General features: G+C 29.5%; 1 protein-coding gene across 1 annotated transcript in view; it reads right to left on the bottom strand.

Moving 5' to 3' along the window:
* The window catches only part of LOC126746287 (5-hydroxytryptamine receptor-like), a 278,830-nt gene extending 264,499 nt beyond the window's left edge, over positions 1–14,331 (bottom strand). The window contains exon 1 of the mRNA XM_050454459.1: positions 14,262–14,331. The gene's annotated coding sequence lies outside the window, so the exon portion shown is untranslated. The remainder of the gene's footprint in view (positions 1–14,261) is intronic.
* Positions 14,332–17,658: the final 3,327 nt, after the last annotated feature.

The raw sequence follows: 17,658 nt of genomic DNA, 5'->3' as shown, positions 1-17,658 counted from the left end.
ATCCGTCTCACTCTAGCCTCAGCCATATAATTAATTATTATGGAAAAGTTATATTATAAATAAAAATATATTAACATATTGATTCTTAGCACACATTCGTGCAAATCTGTTGTTATTTTTTTTGTAATAACTTATTTAGTTTGATGATTTTGTTTGTGGTTTTTTTTATTAGTTTCCTTGTTAATTAACGTTAAGTTGACGGGTTTGTCCCAGTCTTGGCTTCTTTTGTCAGTAGCTAAAGAGTATCGGCAGCTATTTACATCTGTGGTATCGGTTGTTAAAAATCGCGGGACAGACCTTTTTGCTGGGTGAAGATGTAATGTAAAATATTAAATATATTATCTTTATTTTGTTTCCAGGGATGAATTGACTCTTTACGGCAAACTAGCTGAATGCCCGCCGGGTTGCTCACGTGAAAATAAAAGAAAAGTCGAAGAAGGCCTCCTCCAACAAAAGTAAATGTAACCGACAATACACAAAAATAAAATCCGAAGCCTCGCCTCATTGATAGTACATGCAACCCACAATTGCCACGCCGTTTTTCTTGAGGTCAAGGGGCGCGATTAATGTAATATAATTATTATAAAACCAAGACACAAATAATCTTAAAAATGATTCGTTAGATGCAGAGCGAGAGATAAGACTTAGTCGATTCACCTCTCGGGTATCAGTCTCGCATGGACCCGCCTTGTTGCTATGTCTACCAAAATATAAATAATACAAAGGCACTTTTTCAATCGTATTTATTAATCAGTTTTATGCCGCTATGCGATATTTATCATATCGCTAACACCCTTTATCGGTGGAATTTCTAAAAAGTCGTTCTTATCCGGTGCCTACATTATAAAAGGAACCCGTTGGCAAAATTTCACGTTTCTAGCTATTGTAGTTTGGGCTCTGCGATGATGAGTCAGTCAGTCAGGACAAACTCTTTTATATATATATAGATAAATTACTTTTGATTTGATTTGATTTAATTTGGTCAAATCGCGTTACTAGACACAGGTGTTCTATTTAAAAAAATAGCGCCAAATTGAATTGAAAATATCATTATTTGAATAACGATTTTGATCACCCCGTATAAAAAGAAATAAATTTTGGAATTTCGAAAGATAAAATAAACTCTACATAGATTTTTCAAAAAGATAGAAAACGTCCTCGGTAAATATTAAGATATAAATGATACATTGATTTTCGTGAAAATTTCCTTAAATTGTTAATAAATAGGCGACGTCGCATTTTAGGGCAAAACAGTCTTAAGGTTAAAGAGAGGGTCAAATAAGACTCCCATTTCGGAAAAAAAATATAAATCGTTCAATTAAAAAAAAAAATTAAATTATGCACCACGCTTTTTTGGGATACCCTGTATCAACCAAACTAATTTAAAAAAATAGCCTCTCTAAATCAATTAACATTCACCCTATCAAAATGTTTTTTCCGTTTCAAGATTTAGCCGCAATCGAGCACCGCGATATTAAATGGACACCGTGAAACACACCTTGACAGTGCCCTATAGTATTTTATGTAAATAACCCTCACTCTCGCGTTTCTTCGCGTTATAATTTATACGGATATTATCCGTGGTCTGTGGTCCCGCGTGTCTTCTTCAATTTCCATTGTTGAAAAGGTTGAAAGAGCCGCCCTACAGAGTTACAAACAACATTAATCAAGACTCGGCCGGGGGGGCTTTTGTGTTTTAAAACGGGACCCGACTAAATTGTCCGTCCCCAGAAGCCACTTCTGTATATTAAAAACTCGTTTATATTCGGCGAAAACGGTAAATTTTCCCTTTTATATTTGTTTATTTTTTATTACAGGAGGAGTTCAAACGGGGGCGGCATTAGCCCGGAAGGCGAAGAATCACTTTGAATTATCTTTTTAGGTCATAACAAAAAAAAGAGCGTCATTATCTCACTTTAGGTCCATAAAATCGGCACTGGGATATCTGCCTTTTGGACAATTGACTAAATACAAACCAAACGAACTAGAAACAAGCTCGTTTAACCAACCCTAACGCCATTTTTAAATTATTTTTAATTTTAAAAAAATTTAAAAATATTCAAACGATATCATATACCTGAAAATTATGCTTGGAATAAAATTAAAAATTCCTTTAAATGTCTGGAATACATTAAAAAACAATTGTAGAAGTCTGGAACAGCTTATTTTTGAAAAACTTGTTAAAAAAACATACAAAATTTCTTCTAGGAATTTTTGATTTGGATCTCACGGATTGTTCTTCAAACATTTTATTAAAGATTTAAATAACTAGAGTAATATAAAAAATTACTTCAACTGCCTGGAATAAAATATAAAATTTTCATAAAATTCTGGATAATTAAATACCTGGAAAACATAGAGCCTGGAAGGCAAAGAATAACTTTGAATTACCTTTTTAGGTCATAACAAAAACAAAGGAGCGTCATTTACTTACAGTACAGTCTCACTTTAGGTCCATAAAATCGGCACTGGGATATCTGCCTTTTAGATAATTGACCAAATACAAACCGAACGAACTAGAAACAAGCTCGTTTAACCACCCCCAAAGTGACTACCCTAACGTCGCGTAAAAGCAAGCAAACAAAACTAGTTCAACCCTTTATCAGTTAACACGCTCGGGGCGTAATTAAAATAAACTTTGTCTCTATCGAGGCCGTAAAGGCTTCCAGCGAGACGCGACTTAATAAAACCTTAAGGGCAATTACGGATGAACAAAAGCGGCCTTCCCACTCTTCTTCTGGAAATAAACCGATCTTGTAACAATGGGCCGACGACACATTTATCTGTAAAGCCGGATCTCTCTGTGGGATCAAGTGATTCGTAACGTTTTCGGATAAAGGGGGCCTGTGTAGGAGATTAGAGAGAGCGAAAAAATGCGTTGAACCAATTTGGTTTTGGTTCGTTAAGGAGTGGACTAACTCGGTTTTTGTTTCACGTTTAGAATCGAAAAAAAGTGGGGGATGAATCGGGGAAAATTCATGATTATGCTGAACAAGGAGTAGTAGAACGAAAGAGCAAAAATTAGAAAACTTTTTATTTAACGTTATCGAACTCAATGACTTGTTCTCGTCACGTAAGTTACGAAAACACCGGGTTGTAACAAGATTCGAGCAGAACTAAGGGAATGAGAGCACTTTGAAAATTCTGAAAAAGTCACTTTTCGACGTCCGTTTTTGAGGCCAAAAATGGGCTCTAAATATGCGAGATCTCAGCTAATAGAAGAGCTACGACCTTGCGGATAGTCTCGTTGGATTCAGAAAGACAAAACAGTCAAAATTTTCTTGATAGTGCCCATAGAACCGAGTTATCGACCTGCAAAATTTTTTTTCAGTTACAGATTTTTTTAAATGCACAGATATTAAGTACCTTAGTATTTAAATTGTGCTCGTTTTTTCATTTTCAAGCAGCTCGTTTTCCTTATCACTTTGAATACTAATTACTAGTTATAGCTAGTTTGATTAAAATAAAGATGATTCAAAAAAAGGGTTAAAATTGATGAGAATTCTTAATAGTAATTTAAGTATACGTTTTAGGCAGATTCTCTATAAATAAACGATTCATTCTTTGGTAAAACTTTTACAAAAATGTCAAATTTTTATATAAACAATTAGGCTGAAAATTTACCTTATTTTCTTGAACTTCCAACGAGTCCTGCTATATAATTAATTACAACACATGGAACCTCTCTTCAATCTTCATCTATAAGTTAACCTTCGACCATCAGTAAAGAAAAAAAAGGAAAACTTTTCTTCTATTTCTTGAAAGAAAATATCTTTTTTGCAACTGTCTGGAAGAAAACATGATTTTTTTCTATTCCAGGCAGTTGAGAATCAAACAAGCATGAACTGCTTGAGAGAAAACATAATTTTTTTTAAGTTACCTTAAGTGCCTGGAAGGAAACATTATTTTATGTAGTCCAGGCAGTTGAGGATGAACAAATTTCAACTGTTTGAAAGGCAACATCATTTTTTTGAATTTTTCTTCAATTGTCTGGAAAATAACAATTGACTAATCTATTCCAGGGAGTTGCTGAAAATAAATTTGCATGGCAAAAAAAACATGATTTTTTCTATTTCAGGCAGTTGAGAACCAAACAAGCATGAACTGCTTGAAAGAAAACATAATTTTTTTAATGTTACCTTAAGTGCCTGGAAGGAAACATTATTTTATGAAGTCCAAGCAGTTGAGGATGAACAAATTTCAACACTATTTGAAAGGCAACATCATTTTTTTGAATTTTTCTTCAACTGTCTGGAAAACAACAATTGACTAATCTATTCCAGGCAAATGCTGAAAAAAAAACTGCCTGGCAAAAAAACATGATTTTTTCTATTCCAGACAGTTAAGAACCAAACAAGCATCAACTGCTTTAGAGAAAACATAATTTTTTTTAAGTTACCTTAAGTGCCTAGAAGAAAACAATGTTTAATGTATTCCAGCCAGTTTTTGAGAGAAAATATCTTTTTTTGCAACTGCCTGGAAGAAAATAATATTTTATATAGTCCAGGCAGTTGAGGATGAACAAATTTCAATTGTCTGAAAAGCAACGTAATTTTTTAAAATTTTTCTTCAATTGTCTGGAAAACAACAATTGACTAATCCAGGCAGTTGAGAACTAAACAAGCATTAACTGCTTGAGAGAAAACATAATTTTTTTAATGTTATCCTAAATGTCTGGAAGAAAAAAAAATTGACCTTTTCCAGGCATTTTCTGAAAGAAATTATATTTTTTTTACAACTGCCTGGAAAAAAATATTATTTTATGTAGTCCAGGCAGTTGAGAATGAAATAATTTCAATTGTCTGGAAAGCAACTTAATTTTTTTTATTTTTTTTCAACCGCCTGGAAAACAAAATTGACTTGCTTACTTCAGGCAGTTGCTGAAAAAAAAACTGCCTTGCAAAAATGCATCAACCAAATAAGCATCAACTGCTTGAGAGAAAACAAAATTTTTTTAATGTTATCCTAAGTGCCTGGAAAAAAAAATTCTGACCTTTTCCAGGCAGTTTCTGAAAGAAATAATATTTTTTTTACAACTGTCTGGAAAAAAACTTTATTTTATGTAGTCCAGGCAGTTGAGGATGAACAAATTTCAACTGTTTGAAAGGCAACATAATTTTTTTGAATTTTTCTTTAATTGTCTGGAAAACAACAATTGACTGATCTATTCCAAGCAGTTGCTGAAAAAAAAATAAACTGCCTGGCAAAAAAGCATGATTTTTCTATTCCGGGCTTTCCTCAACTGTCTAGAAGAAACAAATGTTTGATCTATTTCAGGCAGTTAATTTTTTCCAGTTTTTCGGCAATGGAAGTAATGTTGAATTTTTTTCAGACCCTTGAAGTCATTTTATATTTTTCTGGATACTTGAAGTCAATTTTTCCTACGGTTTGTTTTATGGAAACAAGCAAATTTGGGTTTGCCTATGCAAAATTTTAATTTATTTATATATTTAATTTTTATTTGACACTATTGCAGACAGTTTAAGGCATTTTGATTAATAAAATCAAAGGTTGGATTGAGATATATTATGTTGAACTGGAATGTCGAGCGTTCTATATACTTTTTATACCTTGTAATATGTCGTATGAAAAGAATCTCAAAATCTTAGAAATTATAAACATTATACATCGCTGCTCCTTAAATTTAAAAAAATTGCAAAATCGAAGATACTTAGTTGAGAAGATCCGAGATTTTATCTTATTAAATAAACGATTCATTCCTTGGCAATACTTTTACAAGAATGGCAAATTTTTATATAAATAATAAGGCTGAAAATTTACCTTATTACCTTATACCTATTCATTCATTGATGCAATAAGTAGACATCAATTACGTTTCTAAATTTTTTAACGTATTAATCGTGCATAATTTTTATGTATGTGATGATTTATAAGTGTTTTTAAAACGATTATTACGATCGCAATAAATTCGGATAACCAGTTAAATACCTAGACAAACCCAATCGAATATTTTTTATTTTAATTATTTAATTTTATTTAATAATTTTGCATTAAAATGGAACTGATCCAGATAGCTTAGTTATTACATTTTGAAAACATAAGTGATGAAATGATGAAAGTTTGGTGCGAAATGGAACTTATTTACTAAAGAAGGATGCGTCGTGCACGTTTAAGTTATGCATATAATTTTTTTTATTTTCCTGTTTATTGAGTAAAAATGGCCTTTGAAATCAAAACAATTTCGAGGTATTAGAGTCTTTTAGGTTTTTTTTTTAATTTTATCAAGAATTTAAATGCCCAGGATGATATTAAAAAACTGATGTTTCAGAAAAGCCTGGAAATGCCGTTAAATGCCTGGAAAGAATAAAACTTAAAAAATTTAAATCCTGGAATGTACCCTAAGAATCGTGATAAGGTGGCAAAAAAGTGCTTAATGTACTTTAAGATTATGCATAAATTTTTTTCTAGGGTATAGGAAATACAATTCACGTTAGTAAGTTATTAAGATCGTAAAAAAAAACTGGAAAAAACTGTTTAAAATGAATTTGACAAAAAGAGCGCAAAGTCTATTCCAGGCATTGAACGTTCTTTTTTTCTTCCGGGAATTTTAATTAATTTTTGTAATCTTTCAGTTAGTTGTGTTTTTTTTAATATTTTCAAAATGCCTGGAAAAACCATAAAAACTATTTCAAATAGATGGAAAAATTACTATAAAAAAACTACAATAGATATCGAATTCCTGGAAGCTTTACAAAAATGCCTTGAAAAAGAATAAAAATTACTTGAACTGTCTGGAATGCTTTTAAACGCCTGGAAATAATTTTCTTGGGCCTATTTTAAGCAAAAAAAAATTAAAGAATATAAATATTAAAAAAAAATAATAAAGACAATGTATACCTACAATTATTTGATCTATTCCAGGGGATTTGAGAAAAAAATAATTTTTTTTGCAAATGCCTGGAAGAAAATAATATTTATGTATTTTAGAATTTTTACTGCCTGGAAAACAAAATTGACTGGCTTACTTCAGGCAGTTACTTTGAAAAAAACTGCCTGGCAAAAAAACAAGATTTTTTCTATTCCAGGCAGTTGAGCAGCACCAAACAAGCATGAACTGCTTGAGAGAAAACTTAATTTTTTTAATGTTATCTTAAGTGCCTGTAAGAAAAAAAATGTGTGATCTATTCCAAGCAGTTCTTGAAAAAAAAATGTATTTTTTTGCAACTGCCTGGAAGAAAACATTATTTTATTTAGTCCAGGCAGTTGAGGATGAACAAATTTCAACACTGTTTGAAAGGCAACATCATTTTTTTTAATTGTCTGGAAAACAACAATTGACTGATCTATTCCAAGCAGTTGCTGACAAAAAAATAAACTGCCTGGCAAAAAAGCATGATTTTTCTATTCCGGGCTTTCCTCAACTGTCTAGAAGAAACAAATGTTTGATCTATTCCAGGCAGATAATTTTTCCAGTTTTTCGGCAATGGAAGTAATGTTGTATTTCTTTCAGACCGTTGAAGTCATTTTATATATTTTTCTGGATACTTGAAGTCAATTTTTCTTACGGTTTGTTTTATGGAAACAAGCAAATTTGGGTTTGCCTATGCAAAATTTTAATTTATTTATATATTTAATTTTTATTTGACACTATTGCAGACAGTTTAAGGCATTTTGATTAATAAAATCAAAGGTTGGATTGAGATATATTATGTTGAACTGGAATGTCGAGCGTTCTATATACTTTTTATACCTTGTAATATGTCGTATGAAAAGAATCTCAAAATCTTAGAAATTATAAACATTATACATCGCTGCTCCTTAAATTTAAAAAAATTGCAAAATCGAAGATACTTAGTTGAGAAGATCCGAGATTTTATCTTATTAAATAAACGATTCATTCCTTAGCAATACTTTTACAAGAATGGCAAATTTTTATATAAATAATAAGGCTGAAAATTTACCTTATTACCTTATACCTATTCATTCATTGATGCAATAAGTATACATCAATTACGTTTCTAAATTTTTTAACGTATTAATCGTGCATAATTTTAATGTATGTGATGATTTATAAGGGTTTTTAAAACGATTATTACGATCGCAATAAATTCGGATAACCAGTTAAATACCTAGACAAACCCAATCGAATATTTTTTATTTTATTTATTTAATTTTACTTAATCATTTTGCATTAAAATGGAACTGGTCCAGATAGCTTAGTTATTACATTTTGAAAAAATAAGTGATGAAATGGTGAAAGTTTGATGCAAAATGGAACTTATTTACTAAAGAAGGATGCGTCGTGCACGTTTAAGTTATGCATATAATTTTTTTTATTTTCGTGTTTACTGAGTAAAAATGGCCTTAGAAATCAAAACATTAGAAAGGAACTTAGTTGATGATGGATATTTGACATAAACTAGATCGGAGATTTTGAGGAAATTTGGATGCGGCCAACTCCCAAATTTTCCACAAATTCTCTTTGGCGTTTTACAATGAGTGCAAGGAAGATGGCTATATATTGTATGGTTGGTCAGTTCTAGTTCCATATATGTCACAGAGCATGGAACCAGATCAGAGGATGAAATTTTCAATGTCTTTAAGGCATTTAAAGTTTCTTAACCTGTGTGCCAGAAATGTAATTATATTTCCAGGTTTTGGGATTAATTCTTAATTTGACGTTCATTTATCAGGCATTTAAGGGTATTTTCAGACTCGTACGGTTATTTTTTAATTTATTCCAGGAATTTGAAGATTTTTTTTTATTCCAGGCCTTTCACCTTTTATAAATTAACCCTAATAAAAATGACGGTAAGACAAAATTGAATTATTAAAGAAAAAAAGAAAGAATTAAAGAAAGATTTAAATGTCTAGCATAAATTAAAAAATTACTTTAACTGCCTGTAATAAATTATAAAATTATCATAAAGGTCTGGATAATTAAATACCTGGAAAACATACAAGTTGAATTTCAAAGTCTGGAAAAGTGATGAAGTAGACAAATAAGTATATTGAATTTATACATAATTTTTTTGTACTTGTTTTGAAGAACATCAGAAAATTTCATAATATAGAAAAAAAAATGTTTTTTGAAAACTCATCTAATAATAAAACTAGAAATTCTATTTTAGGAATTTTACCAATTTATTTTATTTTCAGGTATTAGAGTCTTTTTGGTTGTTTTTTTTTAATTTTATTAAGAATTTAAATGCCGAGGATAATTTTAAAAACTGATGTAACGTGAAAGCCTGGAAATGCCTGGAAAGAATAAAAATTGAAATTGAAATCCTGGAATATACCCTAAGAATCGTGATAAGGTGGCAAAAAAGTGCTCAATGTACTTTAAGATTATGCATAAATTTTTTTCTAGGATATAAGAAATACAATCGACGTTAGTGAGGAAAAAGATCGTAAAAAAACAACTGGAAAAAGACCACAAAGTCTATTCCAGACATTGGACTTTTTTTTCTTCCAGGAATTTTAATTCCTGGAAGGAGTTAGTTATCTTTTATTTAATATCTTCTAAATGCCTGGAAAAAACCATAAAAATTATTTCAAATAATTGAAAAATTACTATAAACAATCTACAATAGATATCGAATTCCTGGAAGCTTTAATAAAATGCCTGGAAAAAAATTAAAATTACTTGAACTGTCTGGAATAAATTTAGAAAAAAATTGGAAATTCTGGAAATGCTTTTAAACGCCTGGAAAAAATTTTCTTGGGCCTATTTTAAGCAAAAAAAATTAAAGGAAATAAATATTTTAAAAAATTAATAAAGACAATGTGTCTCTGCAATTATTTGATCTATTCCAGGGGCCTTGAGAGAAAATCAATTTTTTTTTGCAAATGCCTGGAAGAAAATATTATTTTATGTATTTCAGAAGTTCAACTGTCTGAAAAGCAACATACAAGCGTTAACTGCTTGAGAGAAAACATAATTTTTTTAATGTTATCTTACGTGCCTGGAAGAAAAAAAATTTGACCTTTTCCAGGCAGTTTCTCAAAGAAATTATATTTTTTTACAACTGCCTGGAAAAAAATATTATTTTATGTAGTCCAGGCATTTGAGGATGAAGAAATTTGTTGAAAGGCAGAAAAAAAACTGTTTGAAAGGCAACATAATTTTTTTAAATATTTCTTCAATTGTCTGGAAAATAACAATTGACTGATCTATTCCAGGCAGTTTTTGAAAAAAAAACTGCCTGGCAAAAAAACATGATTTTATCTATTCCAGGCAGTTGAGAACCAAACAAGCATCAACTGCTTAAGAGAAAACATAATTTTTTTAATGGTACCTTAAGTGCCTGGAAGAAAAAAATGTTTAATGTATTTTAGCCAGTTTTTGAGAGAAAATATATTTTTTTGCAACTGCTTGGAAGAAAACATTATTTTATGTAGTCCAGGCAGTTGAGGAAGAACAAATTTCAATTGTCTGGGAAGCAACATAATTTTTTTGAATTTTTCTTCAATTGTCTGGAAAACAACAATTGACTAATCTATTCCAGGCAGTTGCTGAAAAAAAAACAGCCTTCCCAGTCAGTTTTTGAGAGAAAATCAATTTTTTTTGCAACTGCCTGGAAGAAAACATTATTTTATGTAGTCCAGGCAATTGAGTAATTTTTTTAAATTTGTCTTCAATTGTCTGGAAAATAACAATTGACCAATCTATTCCAGGCAGTTTTTGAAAAAAAAACTGCCGGGCAAAAAAACATGATTTTCTCTATTCCAGGCAGTTGAGAACCAAAAAAGCATCAACTGCTTAAGAGAAAACATAATTTTTTTAATGTTATTTTAGGCGTCTGGAAGAAAAAAAATGTTTGTTCTATTTCAAGCAGTTCTTGAAAGAAAATATTTTTTTTTTGCAATTGCCTGGAAGAAAACAATATTTTTTCTATTCCAGGCAGCTGAGAACCAAACAAGCATGAACTGCTTGATAGAAAACATAATTTTTTTACTGTTACCTTAAGTGCCTGGATGAAAAAAAATGTTTGATCTATTCCAAGCAGTTTTTGAGAGAAAATATATTTTTTTGCAACTGCCTGGAAGAGAACATTATTTTATGTAGTCCAGACAGTTGAGGATGAACAAATTTCAATTGTCTGGAAAGCAACGTAATTTTTTAAAATTTTTCTTCAATTGTCTGGAAAAAAACAATTGACTAATCTATTTCAGGCAGCTGCTGAAAAAAAAAACTGCCTGGCAAAAAAAAACACGATTTTTCTATTCCAGGGTTTTCTCAAGTGCCTAGAAGGAAAAAATGTTTGATTTATTCCAGGCAGTCAATTTTTTCCAGTTTTTAGGCAATAGAAGTAATGTTGTATTTTTTTCAGACCGTTGAAGTCATTTTATATTTTTCTGGATACTTAAAGTCAATTCCTATATAGGCCTATTTTAAGCCAAAAAAAATTGAAGGATATATATATATTTAAAAAAATTAATAAAGACAATGTGAACCTACAATTATGTGATCTATTCCAGTGGCTTTGGGAAAAAAAAATTATTTTGCAAATGCCTGGAAAAAAAAATATTTTATGTATTTTAGAATTTCAACTGTCTGGAAAGCAATATAATTTTGTTGAATTTTTTTCAACTGCCTGGAAAACAAAATTGACTGGCTTACTCCAGATAGTTACTTTGAAAAAAAAAAACTGCCTGGCAAAAAAAGGATGATTTTTTCTATTCCAGGCAGTTGAGAACCAAACAAGCAGCATGAACTGCTTGAGAGAAAACATAATTTTTTTAATGTTACCTCAAGTGCCTGGAAGAAAAAAAATGTTTGATCTATTCCAAGCAATTTTTTAGAGAAAATATATTTTTTTGCAACTGCCTGGAAGAAAACATTATTTTATGTAGTCCAGGCAGTTGAGGACGAACAAATTTCAACTGTTTGAAAGGCAACATCATTTTTTTGAATTTTTCTTCAATTGCCTGGAAAACATAATTTAATGACCTATTCGAGGCAGTTTTTGAAAAAAAAACTGCCTGGCAAAAAAACATGATTTTTTCTATGCCAGGCAGTTGAGAACCAAACAAGTATCACAGCCTAAAAGAAAATATGATTTTTTATTGTTGCCTAGAAGAAAACATGATTTTATGTAGTCCAGGCAGTTGATAATGAACAAATTTCAACTGTTTGAAAGGCAACATAATTTTTTTTTAATTTTTCTTCAATTGTCCGGAAAATAACAATTGACTAATTTATTCCAGTAGGTTGCTAAAAAAAACTGCCTGGCAAAAAAAACAGGCAGTTGCTGAAAAAACACTGCCTGGCAAAAAATACATGATTTTATTCTATTCCAGGCAGCTAAGAACCAAACAAGCATCAACTGCTTAAGAGAAAACTTAACTTTTTTAATGTTGTCTTAAGTGCCTAAAAGAAAAATAATGTTTGATCTATTCCAAGCAATTTTTGAGAGAAAATATATTTTTTTTGCAACTGCCTGGAAGCAAACATTATTTTTTCTAGTCCAGGCAATTGAGAACTGAACAAGCATCAACTGCTTAAGAAAAAACATAATTTTTTTAATGTTACCTTAAGTGCCTGGAAGAAAAAATTTTTTGATGTATTCCAGCCAGTTTTTAAGAGAAAATATATTTTTTGTGCCTGGAAAAAAACTTTATTTTATTTAGTCCAGGCAGTTGAGGATGAACACATTTCAACTGTTTGAAAAAAAAACATCATTTTTTTGAATTTTCTTTAATTGTCTGGAAAACAACAATTGACTAATCTGTTCCAGGCAGTTGCTGAAAAAAATCTGCCTTCCAGTCAGTTTTTGAGAGAAAATCAATTTTTTTTGCAACTGCCTGGAAGAAAACATTATTTTATGTAGTCCAGGCAGCTGAGGATGAACAAATTTCAATTGTCTGAAAAGCAACGTATTTTTTTTTTTTTTAATTTTTCTTCAATTGTCTGGAAAACAAAATTGACTGATCTATTCCAGGCAGTTGCAGAAAAAAAAAATTCTTGGCAAAAAAACCTGATTTTTTCTATTTCAGTCAGTTGAGAACTAAACAGGCATCACTTGCCTAAGAGAAAACATAATTTTTTTATGTTTTAAGTCCCTAAAAGAAAAAAAATGTTTGATCTATTCCAAGCAGTTTTTGAGAGAAAATATATTTTTTTTGCAACTGCCTGAAAGAAAACTTTATTTTATTTAGTCCAGGCAGTTGAGGATGAGCAAATTACAACTATTTGAAAGGCAACATCAGTTTTTTGAATTTTTCTTCAATTGTCTGGAAAACAAAATTGACTGATCTATTCGAAGCAGTTGCTGAAAAAAAAACTGCCTGGCAAAATAGCATGATTTTTCTATTCCAGGCAGTTAATTTTTTCCAGTTTTTAGGCAATAGAAGTACAATTCCTATATGGGCCTATTTTAATAATAATAATAATAATAATAATAATAATAATAATAATAATAATAATGTATTTATTTAGCTTGAGCTACAAAGGTAATACATAATATATAGATAATACGGGTATAATACATATTTAAAAAAAAAAAAAACTTAAAAATTTAAATCAATAAAAATAAAAAAAATTGCAAATAATTTTAGGCAAAAAAATTGAAGGATATAGTGTACCTACAGTTATTTGATCTATTCCAGGGGCTTTAAGAAAAAATCAATTTTTTTTGCAAATGCCTGGAAGAAAATAATATTTTATATATTTTAGAATTTCAACTGTCTGGAAAGCAACATAATTTTTTAAAATTTTTCTTCAATTGTCTGTAAAAAAAACAATTGACTAATCTATTCCAGGTTTGATGTATTCCAGTCAGTTTATGAGAGAAAAATATATTTTTTGCAACTGCCTGGAAGAAAACATTATTTTATGTAGTCCAGGCAGTTGAGGATGAACAAATTTCAATTGTTTGGAAAGCAACGTAATTTTTTAAATTTTTCTTCATTTGTCTGGAAAACAACAATTGACTAATCTATTCCAGGCAGTTGCTGGAAAAAAAATCTGATGACTTCAAGGGTCTGAAAAAAAAAGTTGTTTGATTTATTCCAGGCAGTTAATTTTTTCCAGTTTTTAGGCAATAGAAGTAATGTTGATTTTTTTTTAAACCGTTGAAGTCATTTTATATTTTTCTGGATTCTTGAAGTCAATTTTGCCTACGGTTTGTTTTATGAAAGTAAGCAAATTTGGGTTTGCCTATGCAAAATTTAAATTTATTTATATATTTAATTTTTATTTGGCCCTATTGCAGACAGTTTAAGAGTTTTCAGTTTAAGAGAGAGACAGTTTACAAGAATATCAAATTTTTATATAAACAATTAGGCGGAAAATTTACCTTATTTTTAACAGTAACTCCCAACGTGTCCAGCTACATAATCAATTACAAAACATGGAACCTCTCTTCAATCTTCATCTATAAGTCAACCTGCGACCAGATCAGTAAAGAAAAACTTTCCAAAAAAAAAACCCGTCAAACGCAAAAGTTTCTCTCTCTGTCTCTCCCGCGAAAAGGGTGCCGAAAAACTTGAAAACTCCGTACACGGAGGGGGTGTAAACGAGACAAGAAAAAAAACTTTTTCACCCCCCCGCCCCCAAGAAGAAAACTTTTAGTTTTGGCGCGATTTATCGGGGGTGGCTGTTCGCTGCCCCCCTGCGGCCGGTTTTAGACGGAAACGCTGATTACGGACTGAAAGGTGGCAGTCGACGCGCCGTTTTACGAAAGATGGAAATGCGAGAGGAAAATTTACGCAGGCGCGTTTTGAAGGGCCCTACCCCAGCATCCCTTTTGTGCTGCGTATTGTTTTTCTTTTTGTATATATATATATATATATATATACACTTAAAGGGTTAATCTTATTAAGTGACTTTTGTGTCTTTTAATTGAGGTCTGATTGGTCAAGTTAGGGTTGGCTGAAGGGCAAAATGACCTATTTTCAGCCTTGTATTTTGATACAAAGGGTTGTACAGTTTCATATTTTTTCTTTACTTAAAAGTCATTACTTTTTGAGATTTGATTACTAAAATCTCTGTTAATAAATTTAAAAAAAACATCATAGGTGCCCCTAGTTTTTTTGCACAAAAATATTTCGTTCTCAGTTTCTTTGGTATTAAAAGGTACTGAGGTTTGTAATGCATATCAAATGAAAGGGAATTAAATTCTCATTAAAAAGTGTCTTTAGAAGCTTTTTCTGAAAATTCATAGTTTTTGTGTAAATTGGAGGAAACTGCTGGAAGAAATATTTAATATCAGCAGTGAGTTTTAGGGTTTGTTCACATATAACCAACAAAAACAGTATTTTTTATAATAAATTAGTTAGCGAAACAGTGATTATAGAGTAAAGTATAGTCAGTAAATAAATATGTTTTTTCCTTTATTACCTTCAAAATTATATGTTCTTATCAGAGCAGTGGTTTTAGTGCTTAAGAGTCCTTATCAGTGATTATTTGTAGGAAAAACATGCAAAGCAGTTATTTGTCCTCCAATTTAGTTAGTTTTCAAAGTCAGTTATTAATTTTATGGGTATAAAATTTATTTAGATATAAACATTTGGACAAATAATTTATTTCATTTATTAGTATTAAAAAAATATAATTTTATGTATCGGTTTCAATATAAATAACTGCGATAAATATTTATCGCAAATTCATAAACATTAAACTAGAGGAGATTCATTTTGAACCAATCTATGTTTAAAATATTTATTAAAAAATTATTTAAAAAAGTATAATTTTATTTATTGATTAAAATTGAACAAATATTTATCTCAGCAGTGATTTTAAGGGTTCACAGACCTAAAACTAGAAGAAATTAATTTTGCAGTGATTTTAATGTTATTTATCATCATTTATATTTCTTATAACCCTAAAATTCCCGTAATACTAATTTTAGCAGTGATTTTCATAATTTTTTTATGATATACTATTAACGTTTTCTATTTGCTTGAATATTATTAAAAAATCTCAGTAGTGATTTTATTATGCGCTACTGCTCCAATAGATCAAAAAAAAATTTTCATTGCCAGAAATAATTAATTTTTTTTTATCTCCACAGTGATTTTCAGGTCATGCTCAAAAAAAAATTACTGCAGTGATTGCAGTAATCAAAATTTTTTAATTCGCTTAAATATCAAGGAAAAATCTCAGTAGTGAATTTATTATGCACCCTGCTCCAATATCATCAAAAATTTATTGCCAGTTATTAATAACTTCTTTATCTCCGCAATGATTTTCAAAATATTTCCGCAGTCATGCTCAGAAGAAAATCACAGCAGTGATTGTAATATCAATTTTTTTTTATTTACTTAAATATCAAGAGAAAAATCTCAGCAGAGATTTTTGATTTATAGCCTAAGACACAATTATATTTTTTATCCGTTTGAAAATTAATGAAAAATCTCAGTAGTGATTTAATTACGAATAAAGGAAAAAACATATTTTTTGAAACGAGTTGGAAAATGAATCAATCTCAGCAGTGATTTTATTGTTTTTTTTAATCGAAATATGAATTTGCATTACAATCAAAACAATGAATATAATTTGCTTTATAATCAATGAAAACTCACAGTAATGATTATATTATTTGTGACTATTAAATAACTAATAATTTAATTATCTCAGCAGTGATTTTAAGGGTTTATAGACTTAAAACTAGAAGAAATTAATTTTGCAGTGATTTTAATGCTATTTATCATCATTTATATGTCTTAAAACCCTGAAATACCTATAATACTTATTTTAGCAGTGATTTTCATATTCTTTTTTTATATATAAAATCCATGTTTTTATATTTCCTTGAATATTATTAAAAAATCTCAGCAGTGATTTTTGATGTATAAACAAAAACAAAATTATGCTTTTAAATGCTTAACTGTTTTTAATTTGCTTCTCAATCAATGAAAAATCTCAGTAGTGATTTTAAGGGTTGATAGACCTAAAACTAGAAGAAATTAATGTTGCAGTGATTTTAATGCTATTTAGTATTATTTATATGTTTGAAAACCCTGTGAAATACCTGTAATGCTTATTTTAGCAGTGATTTTTATACTTTTTTTTAATATAATATTAATATTTTTAATTTGCTTGAATATCAATAAAAAATCACAGTAGTGATTTTATTATGCGCCATATGATCAAAAAAAAATTATTGCCAGTAATTAATAATTTCTTTATCTCCGCAGTGATTCTCGAGTCATGCTCAAAAAAAAATCACTGCAGTGATTATCAAAATTTTTTAATTTGCTTAAATATTAGGAAAAAAATCTCAGCAGTGATTTTTTATTTATATCCAAAAACACAGTTATATTTCTTATCTGTTTGAAAATTAATTAAAAATTTCAGTAGTGATTTGATTACGAATAAAGGAAAAAAACATATTTTTTGAAACGAATTAAAAAATTAATTATCTCAGCAGTGATTTATTTTTTTTTTTAATCGAAATATGAATTTGCATTATAATCAAAACAATGAATATAATTTGCTTTATAATCAATAAAAACTCACAGTAATAAATTTATTATTTGTGACTATTATATAACGATAAAAAATTATTTTAAAGGTCAAGAATCAATAATTTAATTATCTGAGCAGTGATTTTTGATTCATAAACAAAGACAAAATTATGTTTTTAATAGTTTTTCATAAATTGAAAAATAAACGGTTTTTAATTTGCTTTCTAATCCATAAAAAATCTCAGTAGTGATTTTAAGGGTTCCTAGACCTAAAACTAAAAAAAA

The sequence above is a fragment of the Anthonomus grandis genome, chromosome 17, assembly GCF_022605725.1.
Source record: "Anthonomus grandis grandis chromosome 17, icAntGran1.3, whole genome shotgun sequence".
Classification (NCBI taxonomy): domain Eukaryota; kingdom Metazoa; phylum Arthropoda; class Insecta; order Coleoptera; family Curculionidae; genus Anthonomus; species Anthonomus grandis.
Note: the sequence above shows the minus strand (reverse complement) of the source record. Positions and strands in the feature narration are given on the sequence as shown.